The sequence below is a fragment of the Pteropus vampyrus genome, unplaced genomic scaffold (assembly GCF_000151845.1).
Source record: "Pteropus vampyrus isolate Shadow unplaced genomic scaffold, Pvam_2.0 Scaffold24, whole genome shotgun sequence".
Classification (NCBI taxonomy): Eukaryota; Metazoa; Chordata; class Mammalia; order Chiroptera; family Pteropodidae; genus Pteropus; species Pteropus vampyrus.
The window spans coordinates 10,857,814-10,869,049 of NW_011888805.1; the positions used below are offsets into that span (position 1 = coordinate 10,857,814).

An 11,236-nucleotide genomic window follows, 5' to 3' on the forward strand; every position below is an offset into this window, starting at 1 on the left:
ACTCAAGAGGAACTGAACCAAAAATAGTATAGTGCATGCAGGAATGGATGCCTGGCGAAATGCAGGGAGCTCTTCCTCAGCCACAAATTGGGAAAACTGAATTTGGACCATGATTGTTATTATGTGACCATGTTTGTGTTTCTATTGTTTGCTTTTCATTTTTCTTCAAAATTAAAATTTTAAAAACATTTTTTTAAAAAGTAAAAAGAGAGCCTTTGACTTCAGCGCAGCAACGCTGGGCATCTGGACCAAGTTCTGCTCTGTAGCCAGATGTGAAGACTGACTGATGTCTTCACATCTGGCTACAGACATAGAAGGATCTGTTCATGTAACTGACACGAGTATTCAAAAAGGGAAACATTTTTTCCCTTTTTGATCTCTTAGAGAGTATGTTTTCAACTTTTGAATCAATTGTTGAAAAATGTAGTACTTAAGAGGAAACCTCTTTATTATATTGAAGTCAATCAACATAGCCTTTATCTTCCTGGTACTGTGTTAGATACAAAGGACCCAGAACTGAATAATGCATAGTTCTTGCCCTCAAGGAGCTGACATTCAAGATGGGGAAACAGGTGAGTAGCCGACACACATATATGTCTGGCTCTATCTATGATTTAACTCTGATTTATTCATTTTTCTGCTCTGATTAATTCTTAAGTTCAAGTTTTGAATACAAATTCCTTTATGTCATGAGACAAAAATAGAGAGAATGTTCTTTTTTAAAGATATATATGTTGAGAATTTGTTATATTTTGCACATTTTTTGAATTATCATCTTTTCTGAGACATTTATTATCGATTTCTCCACTTTTCTTAGTGTGGGGTGTGGTAGAAAAGGATCATTCAATTTAGAAGTTTCATTTGCTAATACTGAGAAACGAAGCTTGAGAAACTTCGCACAGACTTCTTAGCTCCTGGCTGCATCTTTTAAAGAGAGAGATGAGCTTGGACACATTAATTTGCATTGGGAAAGAAGAATTTGGCACAGCAAAGAGAAGAGGAGAACTTAAGTGCCCTGCAACAAGTAGGACCAAGGAAAAGAGACAGAGGGAATGGGATAAGCTGATATACTTTTAATAAATGAATCTTACATGGAGATTCCAGTTGTTCATGAGAAAAATTACTCATAGATATGGTATTAGGACACATTTGTTTTGTTTTATGCCATGGTTTCTACTGCTAAAATGTTAACATTTGGGGAAGCTGTGTTAAGGATACACCAGAACTCTTTCAATAATTTTTACATTTTAATAAGCTGAAAATTATCCTTAAATAAAACTCTAAGAAACATGAACAAGTAATAAGTTCAAACAGAAGCTAGTGGAGCCAAGATTTAAATTCAAATATGTCTGACCCCAAGACTTTATATTTTAACCACTATATTACTCTATTTCCCTTTCTTTATACTGAGTGATTCTATTTCTGCCTGTTTTTCACCGTATTTTCTTTAAGTTCAAGGAGACTGAATTTCGAAATCATGACCTCCAGTTATTCCCATGACTAGGTTGCCTATTTTGAGATCTCCTGACATCATTTACTACTGAAGCTGATTTACTAACCTCTTCAGAATAATTTCCTTCAATCTGGGAAATAGTATTAGTTATCTACTACTGTGCAATATTTTTTTTATATTTGTAGTGGCTTCAAGCAACAATAAACATGCTGTTATTTCTGTGGGTCAGGAATTTAGGAATGGCTTGACTGGGTGGTTCTGGTTCAGGGTTTTTCATGGGGTTACAGTCAAGATATTGACCAGAGCTGCAGTTATCTGAGGATTTCACTGGGATCAGACCTACTTTCAACATGGTTGGCAGGTAGGTGCCAGCTGCTGGCAGGAGGCCTCAGTTCCCCTCGGTTTGGGCTTCTCCTAAGGCTGCTTGAGTGTCTGCATGACGTGGATGCTAGATTCTCCCAGAGGAAGTGAACCATGACAAAGAAAATTAGGTGGAAACTATCCATTCTAAGATCTATTCTCAGAAGTCATGTAATATTAGTTCTGCTATATTTTACTTGTTAGAAGCAAGTCACTAAGTCGGGTCCATATTCAAATGGTGGGAAAATTATATCTTACCTTAAGAAGGGAAGGTTACTGTCAAAGAATTTGCAACATATTTTAAAATCACCATATACGTGTGGTGGCCAATGGTACATATTCCATCTATACTTCTTGCCATGGATGTATATGACTATAGGTTAATATTTCTAGTTACTATTCTTTGAAATAAGTAACCCAAGGAAGTGCTGAACTAACCAAATTTCAAGATAGGCAGTGATCTAGAAAAATAAGTGGAACCAGGAACTTTAATACCGACAGGACTATTCCTCCATGTCCTGTCTTTGCTCTCCTTGGAGTGTCGACCTCAACCTTTTTCACTTTAGAGAAGGTTTCCATACATGGCTACCTAAATCTTTCAAAATTACATTCCACAGCTTCTGCCATGAGAGAGTGTCTTCCTCATACTCCAAGTGCAACACACCAAAGAAGAGCCTCAGCGGTCTACCTTGGGGCCAAAGGAGGGGGAGGATTTTGTAATATGGCAGTTTCTGTGGTCACCACAAGGTGGTCATGGAGGAGTAAACGGTCAGCTCTCAGAGGGAAAGCTGGGAGAAGTCAGGAGGGAGTAGAGGGGAGAGTGCTGAAGAGACAAACACGTGAGTTTTTTAATAAATTTCTAGAAGTACCTATTTTGATAAGGATTAATACTGAAAGTAAAATAGCATTTTATTTTCACATATATTCTGCATATCCCATTTAAAATCAAAATAGTGACAGAAAAAACATTTCCAAGGAATTCACACACTCTCTCTTTTAACGAGCCTCATTTGTGTGGATACTCGCAGTCATAGTCGGTGTTAATGTTAATATATTTTAATAATGATAACATGGTCAGTGGATATGTTCTATTTTAATTTGAACCCCCGAGTGAGCATTTAAGAACGGGTTCTAACCTTTCATCAGTTATAAAATATATTTTCCCATTGGGCCTTTCGGCAATGGAGGAGACACTTTGATATTATTTTCATCTATGACAAGTGGGCCACATTTCTCAGAAGGGCAATGAGCAAACAAACTCGTAACACCCAATTTCTAAGAAGTGAAAAGTATCACTTTTATAAAACAATTCTACTATTAGTTGTATGTGTATAATGGAAAGAGAGAATACTTAGAAGACACATGAATATACCTCTTTCCTTTTGAATTCTAAATAGTCAAACATGTCAAGTCAGTTTTAAAAAAGTAAATGAGTGCTAGTTGCATAAATAAAACTTTTTAAAGAAACATAGACTTCATACTTTACACTTTATAAAATACACATATACTATGCACTTTCTTTATAAAATGATATTTGCTTTAGACATTTGACTTTGGGCAGGCACCTTTTTCAGCTCTTGTTATGGCCAGGTTCAAAAACATTGCCCCTCTAAGATAGTTACTAGTCTCTCTTGAAAGGGGTAGCAACTGTTTTTGGAAATCTCCTTTTTGTCAACTCACCAGAGCAATCAACTTTTTCTCGCCCTCCTCTTTCTGACCTCTCCACGGGTTCTCCAGTGATTCCATTCACATACAAATGCTACTCTGGGTTCATTCCACTTTGCACCAATACTTCTGCTTCCATTTCTGGTCAATGTTCCTTGTAAAGCAATAGTTCTCCCTCAAACATGTTTTCTTGGCAAACATGGCTACTTTGACAGCCCACACCACAGCTGCCTACTTCCTGGCTCCCTCCTCAGAGGAACTGATGTGTACAAGAGATATCTCCATTCAACACTTTCCATTCCATTCTCTGCTCCAGCTCCTGCCAACCCCTAAGGGATCATATAGCTGCTGATTGCTCTCCCATATCCACCACAAGATTACATTCCTGCCTTTCCCTACTCAACCAGAATCTTAAATAGTAAAGCTATTCATTGATCTGTAATCTATAATAGTCTAAAAGGGGAGGAACATTAACACATAGCAAAAGTTTCCTGAATGTCCCTAAACTCCTCAGAAAGGTGACTTTTGGCCATCAGTGTTTTAGTCCTTGGTCAAGGAGGAGCAAGTCCACTGTAAGAATAGGGTCAGGGGCTTGAAAGTCTAGCTCTCCAAGTTCCTAAGCAAAATTGCCTCTTAGAACCTTTGGGACCATTCAAGGCCTCTTTTCTCATTTTGCTGAGATCTCTTTCCTACATAGCATAAACAGCTCAAGGCAAATCTGCAGCAATTGCACAGTAGGGACAGTGCATTGCGAATGCTGGTCCATCAGCCAGAAGAGAAGACTCCTATCTTCAAGATGTGGGCCATCTATGGCCATGCTACCCTGAACAAGCCTGATCCTGTCTGATCTTGGAAGCTAAGCAGGGTCAGGCCTGGTTAGTACTTGGATGGGAGACCACCTAGGAAGACTAGGTGCTGTAGATGTAAAAAATAAAAAAATAAGGGATTGTAAGCTGACAAGGTCCTTGCAATCTGTGAGGTCAACCAAGGGTTGCCTTGCCTAAAAAAAAAAAAAAAAAAGTTGGCCCTTCATCTCTCTAAAAACAATTTCAATTAAGCCTGGGTCCAGCCCCACCAAATGGCAGCACTCCTGACTAAGCTGTCTCCACATTGACAGCCCACCTTGATGCCAGCAATGTGTAGCCTTTAAAGACAGTTTGAGAAAAAAAAAAAAAAAAACCCTAAGAAATAATTTAAAAATGTCTAAGAGAGGTCCTCTTCAAAAATTATTTTTGCTCCAGCCTGATACCAAACAGGCGTAATTACTTTCCATTCTAACGAAAAACCTGACCCTTCTGCTCCCGCTATTCGACAAGATCTATCCCTTTGGAAAATCTGGAGACATTTTCAATTTGGGATTGACAATATGAAAATGTAAGCCTGTGCCCTTCCAAAAGCTAGCTCTGGGTGGTAAAAGCCTTTATGTGGGCCTATCAAATACACAACCTTCTAAAATGTAAGAACTTTTTCACACGTTATTTTGCTTCAATGAGATCATTCAAAGCCAGGCTCACCCGTTTAAACTTCAGGTTTTAGCCTCCCATGCTAATAAGATGCAAAAACTTCTCTTTCTGAAGGACCAAATACATATCAGAAAGGTAGTTTAAAACAAAACATGTTCATAGTTACTATCATAGTTACTATTCCACTTATGGAACTGTCTAAGACACTTAGATAAAATGAATCAAAGAAAAAAAGTGTTTTCATGATCTCAAGGAGGTTAGAATGCTAGATTGAAAACACTCATAAGAACATACAATGTTTGGTTCTCTCTCTTACCAGACCTTCCGGGTTTGGATTAAAGGCTGGAGCAAGGTCAGGGAAAGCCTGCTAAAGCTGTGAAGACTGAGAATAGCTAGGATGTTAAGCCTGAGTTGAAGTCCCCAGAGAACTCTGGAAGATGGGACCAGCATGTTGATCAATCATTTAAATAGGTTTGGGGCTTCCACAGATTATCTGTGATATACTCTATTACCCAAGCTGTTACTTCAATCAGTCAATTAAATAGGACCTGGAACTTTGGGAAATAGATAATAAAAGGAGAAACTTAGCAAGTATAAAATTGTTTTATTTTTGTTGTTTTGTTTGTTTTTGTTATTTAAGGTATGTTCAACTTAATGTCACAATATGACTTTGACTTTCATGATGCAAAAAGGATGATCTGCTCAATGGTGTGATACAAATATGGAATACCTGAAGGTCTCTAGAACTGTGTTAAATAATGAAGGACAGGTCTAGACTTTTCTGTTTGTTGACTCCTGATATAGATAAAATCTAAGGATGGATATAGATTTGGTGTGTAGGACCAAGCAATACTGTTTTGCACTAGCTCACAAATCTTGAAAATGAAGGAATTGGTATACACAAAAAAAGGAGAAAGTGCAGAGAAAAGATGTAATTGGGAAGATAACTGTGTTGCAGGTGATGCTAAAAGGTTTATTTTTCTCAGCGGTTTTTAAACTTTCACATGCATAAGAACCACCTGGGGATGGGAAGAGGACTTATTTGAAATGCATATTTGGAGATGTCTCTTCCAGAGAATGTGATTCTGTTAGCAGAAGGTGGGGTGTGGGAACCAGGAAGATTCTGAACAAGCACACAAGTGGCTCTGATGCAGAAGTTTTGATAAAGAACACACTTTGAGAAATATGTTGAAAGTCTCAGGAAAAAAAGACAATAGAGAAAATAATCAACAAAAAACCTAAAAGGAAGAAGGATGGGAGAAACACAGGATCCAAAGTCAATAGGAACTCGAATAGGAATTCTATTACAAAAACACACAATCAGTGATGTATTATAATGAGCAATTATGATTTCTTATTTAATTATTTATTCTCTGCCTGTTTTCAGTAAAATGTCTAGGAAGGAAAGGTAATATATATATACACACACATATATATATTTAATAGAATAAAACATATTCTTTACTTTGAGAGAAGGTATCTGGAACAAAGAGAAAGGGTGATGGAAAATATATCACCTGCCGCCTAATATGAATGCCACATGCCTTGCAAGACTCCAGAGCCTGTTTTAATTGCTTACTTATAAGCCTACATTCCTGAATGATTTCATAGCTGCCAGGAGCCTGGGGTTCATCTCAGGTGTGTGAATCTGACTGGATCAAGCCTGGTAGGGTAAGAAACAAGGAAATGCATCACTACTGATAAAACTTGAGGTTTGAGAAGAAGGAAGGTAATAAATAAAGAATTAATTTTAAAGATCGTAAATGAGAAAATTTCTGTTTAAAAGTTTTTATCACTAAAAGTATTGGAGCCAATAATTGCATTCATTTCTCCGAAAATTGTTAAGTTTTTTAAAAAATCAAATAATGATACAAAGTGATGGGCATTATTTAATCTTTGCTAACTTTCCTTTTAAGATGCCTATAGCTTTTCAAGTACTGGATCAAATGCATAAAGTGATTCACTACATGGAGGAGTACATAAAATAAATATAAATGACTGATTAATATGAACAAAAGGTATAACGTAATACACTTAAATAGATTTTAACCAAGCAAAATGTTATTCCTTACATTTTAAACACATTTTTAAAATTAAGATCCTCAGTATCTATTTTATCACACGTTAGGTGAAGAAAACTATGGATATATAATACTTTTTAAGTAAAGTCTTAGATTTTTTTTCACCAAGACTCAGGGTTCACTTACCCCCAATCTATTTGCAAAACCTACTATATAATGAAAAACATTTCCTTAAGAAGTGCAACCAACCATACTTGATTAAAATGAAAGACAAACTATATAAAAAAGATCTCAGAGTGAAAAAAAAAAAAGACATCAATAAACTGTTGCCTTTTTAAGCATCGGTTCTCCCTATAATTCAAAATTCCTTTTCTGCTTTCTGACCCATGGGCCACTGAGCTGCCAGCAAGAGCCATAATCATGGACAACACAAGCCAGACAAGGGTCAGGGCAAGCACGTGGCCAGCACTGCCTGATGGAGGGCTGGGCCTTGTCTCCTGGAGGAATGGCTCTCTCTACTCTGGAGATTAGTAGAGATTTTATTTAAAAGCCAATTACTTGTGAAAGAGAAGCAGATATGAAGCATGAAAACAGTAACCATTGCTGTTACCACTTTTAATTTAAATAATAAATGCTCGAAAAAGTAAAAAATAAAAAATAACACAATACTACTAACAGGATGAACATGATGAGAAAGTCTTAGATAATCTGTATCTTGGGTCAAACTATTCTTTTAAATTTTTTTTTATGTAAATAAAGTAATAACAAAAGTGTCTAGATTGAAGGCACTAGGCACACATTATTTCTGATAGAATAAACAAAGTAAACTGTGTGGGAGTTAAGTACACCAAAACTTGCCCACCACTCATTTGAAATAACCAAGCGGAAGGGTTGGGCGTGGTTTAGGGGTACAGAGAATAGTACTCCAGGGTCCACTTACCCTCAACCTATTTGCAAAACCTGCTATTAGTGGCAAGTGACAAGGGCAGGGGGTGGACTGGAGCAATGCGAAGACTCTTCCCTTAACAGCATATTGGCAACGAATGTTATATAATTTCCTTTTACTGACCACAGAATAGCTGGTCATTATAGCTTTTAGGCACTATGCATTGTTGTTGTCATGTAATATCATACACAATAAGAGTTTACCACAAATACTGCAATGAAACTTTAGACAGTAAAATCGTAGGAAAATAACTATGATTTGTAGAGCAATAGTTCAACAGGAAGAAAATGTGTGACTTCCTATGGGCATTTATGATAAGTGGGGGAGGATAATGATGATTAAGAGTATTTAAAATGTGCATTTGAGTAGAAAAATTCAAAATAAAGAATAATAAATAAAAATACCACACATTAATATTTTAAACCATTTAATGTAAAACTACTACTTATTTATACTAGCAATTAATTTTGTTCTTACAATTCTAGGTATAAATGTGAATTATATGAAGATTTTCTTTCATATTTCCCATCTTCCTTTTCTCCCTTAACTCTTTGAATATCCAGGTCATATGAACTGCATTGTGCTTCCCTTAACACGCAGATTAAAATTATCCTTCTGAAAAAGGATCTGAAAAGCTAAACTACACTAAGGTGTGACTGATAATAATTTTGATATTTTAAAATATTGGAAATTTAAGTTTTTGAAGGTTTAAATCAAAAGATTGAGCCAAAAATTCTATAACACAAAGAATTCCTGGATAGTTTCTCCTTAATCTCCAGGCAAAATTCCTCTTGGTTTCTCCTTGCTACATCAATATGATCATTATAGCCATCATTTCTCATTTTTCCTCATTAAAATGCAATACTTAGGAAGGAACACTTATTATGCTTCACTAAAGCCAATAACGCATAAGCTGAATTTATAGTATTCTTTCTTCTCTGAAGAGTAATCAAAAGTTGGTTTGTTAGGAAACAAATGGCAAGATAAGCTCCAAGAATAAGTGGAGAGAAGTTCATTTACTGAGATTATCATATGACAAGCACAATACTCTATTTTTATGGTACAATGCCATACATATTATTTCATTTAGTCCTCACTTAAGTTACATGATGTAGGTAGTTTCTCCATTTTATGAGAAAATTGAGATTTAGAGAGGTAAATCTAATAGTGGAAGCTCACGAGTGATAAGAGATTCAAAGCAAAAGGTGTGTGAATTCATAGGCTTTGCTTTTCAAAGTGGTACTAAAATCTAAAGGCTGGAGGCATATAAGCCCCACTAGAGTCCAACAAAGGAGATCTCTGATTTCCTGACCCCTGGCTGAGTAGTCTCTCCATGAGATCACACAGAAGGCTCTTATGCAACAATCAGGATCAGGACTTGGTTCTTTTGCCCAACAGCCTAAACCAAACTCCATGGGTCAAGCCAGGCATTTTATACTGGTCTGGGGCAACCAGAGATAAGAGTCAATGTGTGCAGTGCCTCTCTGGGAATGGTAGAGGAAAGGGAGGAACAGGAATTTGGCTTCTTCTTCAAAGACCTTTTAAAAAGTGCCAATTAATCTTTCAAGGCAAGCATTTTTCTATGTGGTGGTGAGAATAGAGGTGTGTGGTGCACTTGTGAGAGGCACAGAGTCCTTATCAGTCATGGAATCACGGTCTTGAAAAGGATCATGTTGATAAGACCATAAAATCTCACCAAAAGCAAGGGGAGGGAGAATTATTAACATTTTAAATAAGCCATTGTACATAAGTTAGAACATGAGAAAGTCTAGAAAACATCCACTTTTTATTTATTGATGTTGCAAATCTTCTCCAAAATGTACTCCCACAAATCAACTTCTTCAACCCATCCAGTGTTACTAAACCATCTAATCAATTTTGGTTTTGATAAATACAAGTGCAGGGTAAACGAAGAGGTTTTCCTTTCTAACTGAACAAGTTTCATAACTGCTCTTGATGTCAACCCTCTATTCTAGTTCAGGTGATTGTGAGATCTAAATTGACTGTAATTTTTCCTTTAACTTTGCATTCCCAGGAATCCAACATAAATTTCCAGTATAATAAGCAACCTCTACTTCTTACATCTTTCTGACTCCAAGGAAGCTGAGAGACCAGTATGATACCTTTAGCATTTTTTCTACTGGTGTCTTAGAGTGCTCTTATCAATTTGCACAACCACATTGTATTTTAAATATACTAACCACTATATATTATATTTGTGTGGATAGTCTTGTTAGCTTTAATGTTGCTGTATTTAATGTAATCAGTATTTTGATGTTTTGTAATTTTCCCAATGATTTCTAAGAAAGTCCTTACTATACAGAGATAAGCTAAATATTCATCTACAGATTTTTATAGATAAATCTATAGATTTTCTGTATTTTCTGTGTAGTATTTTAAGATATTCTTAAATCCTACTGGAATTTATTTTATATTTGGAGCAAAGTGATGATATAAAGTGATTTTTAAACAAATAATTAACTTCTATTAATGGTGTAACTGAATAATTGACTCAAATTCCACGATGATTTTTGATACCAATTTTATCTAGTATCACTATACATATTAAGAGCTACTTCTGGGCTGTATGTATTTTTCCATTGAATTTTTTTGTATATGAAAAGCCAAGTTAATCATGGTTACTTTTTCCACATTTTTAAAGATATATATCTTTATATATACAGTAAGTTCTCACTTAACATCATCAATAAATTCTTTAATTTATTATGACTTTAAGCAAAATGTCATATAATGAAATAAATTTTACCATAAGCTAATTAATGTAAACAAGAGTTAAGTTCTTATAGCATCTCATCAATGTAATAACAGAATGATGTTGAACGAAACAACCCTTATTTAAGGACCTGCTATATATTTATATATGTGTGTGTGTGTATATATATATTCTCATATATAAAATCTCATATATTCTCATGTGGGGTTTGGTTATTCTTTTCTTTATAAAAATTAATTTTTTATATATTGATTTTTCATGTAATATGTAAAATCAAACAATATACTATAACAATACATAATAAATAACATTCATTGAGAATTTGTATATACCAGATATTATTCAAAGTGCTTTCTATATTGTAATGCTTAAGTTTATGTGTCAACTTGGCTGCACCATGGTGCCCACATATGTGATTAAACCTTATTCTATATGTTTCTGTGAGGATGTTTTTGGATGAGATTAACATTTAAATTGGTGGACTTTGAGTAAAACAGATTGCCTTCCACAATGTGGGTGAGTCTTGTCCAAATTAGTTGAAGGCCTGATTAAAACAAAAGACTGACCTCTCCTGAGCAAGAGGAAATTAAGCCA

At 35.5% G+C, this 11,236-nt stretch overlaps 1 pseudogene; it reads left to right on the forward strand.

Annotated features, from left to right (window-relative positions):
• The first annotated feature begins 4,283 nt into the window (after positions 1 to 4,283).
• Positions 4,284 to 4,402, forward strand: LOC111737217 (annotated as a pseudogene).
• Positions 4,403 to 11,236: the final 6,834 nt, after the last annotated feature.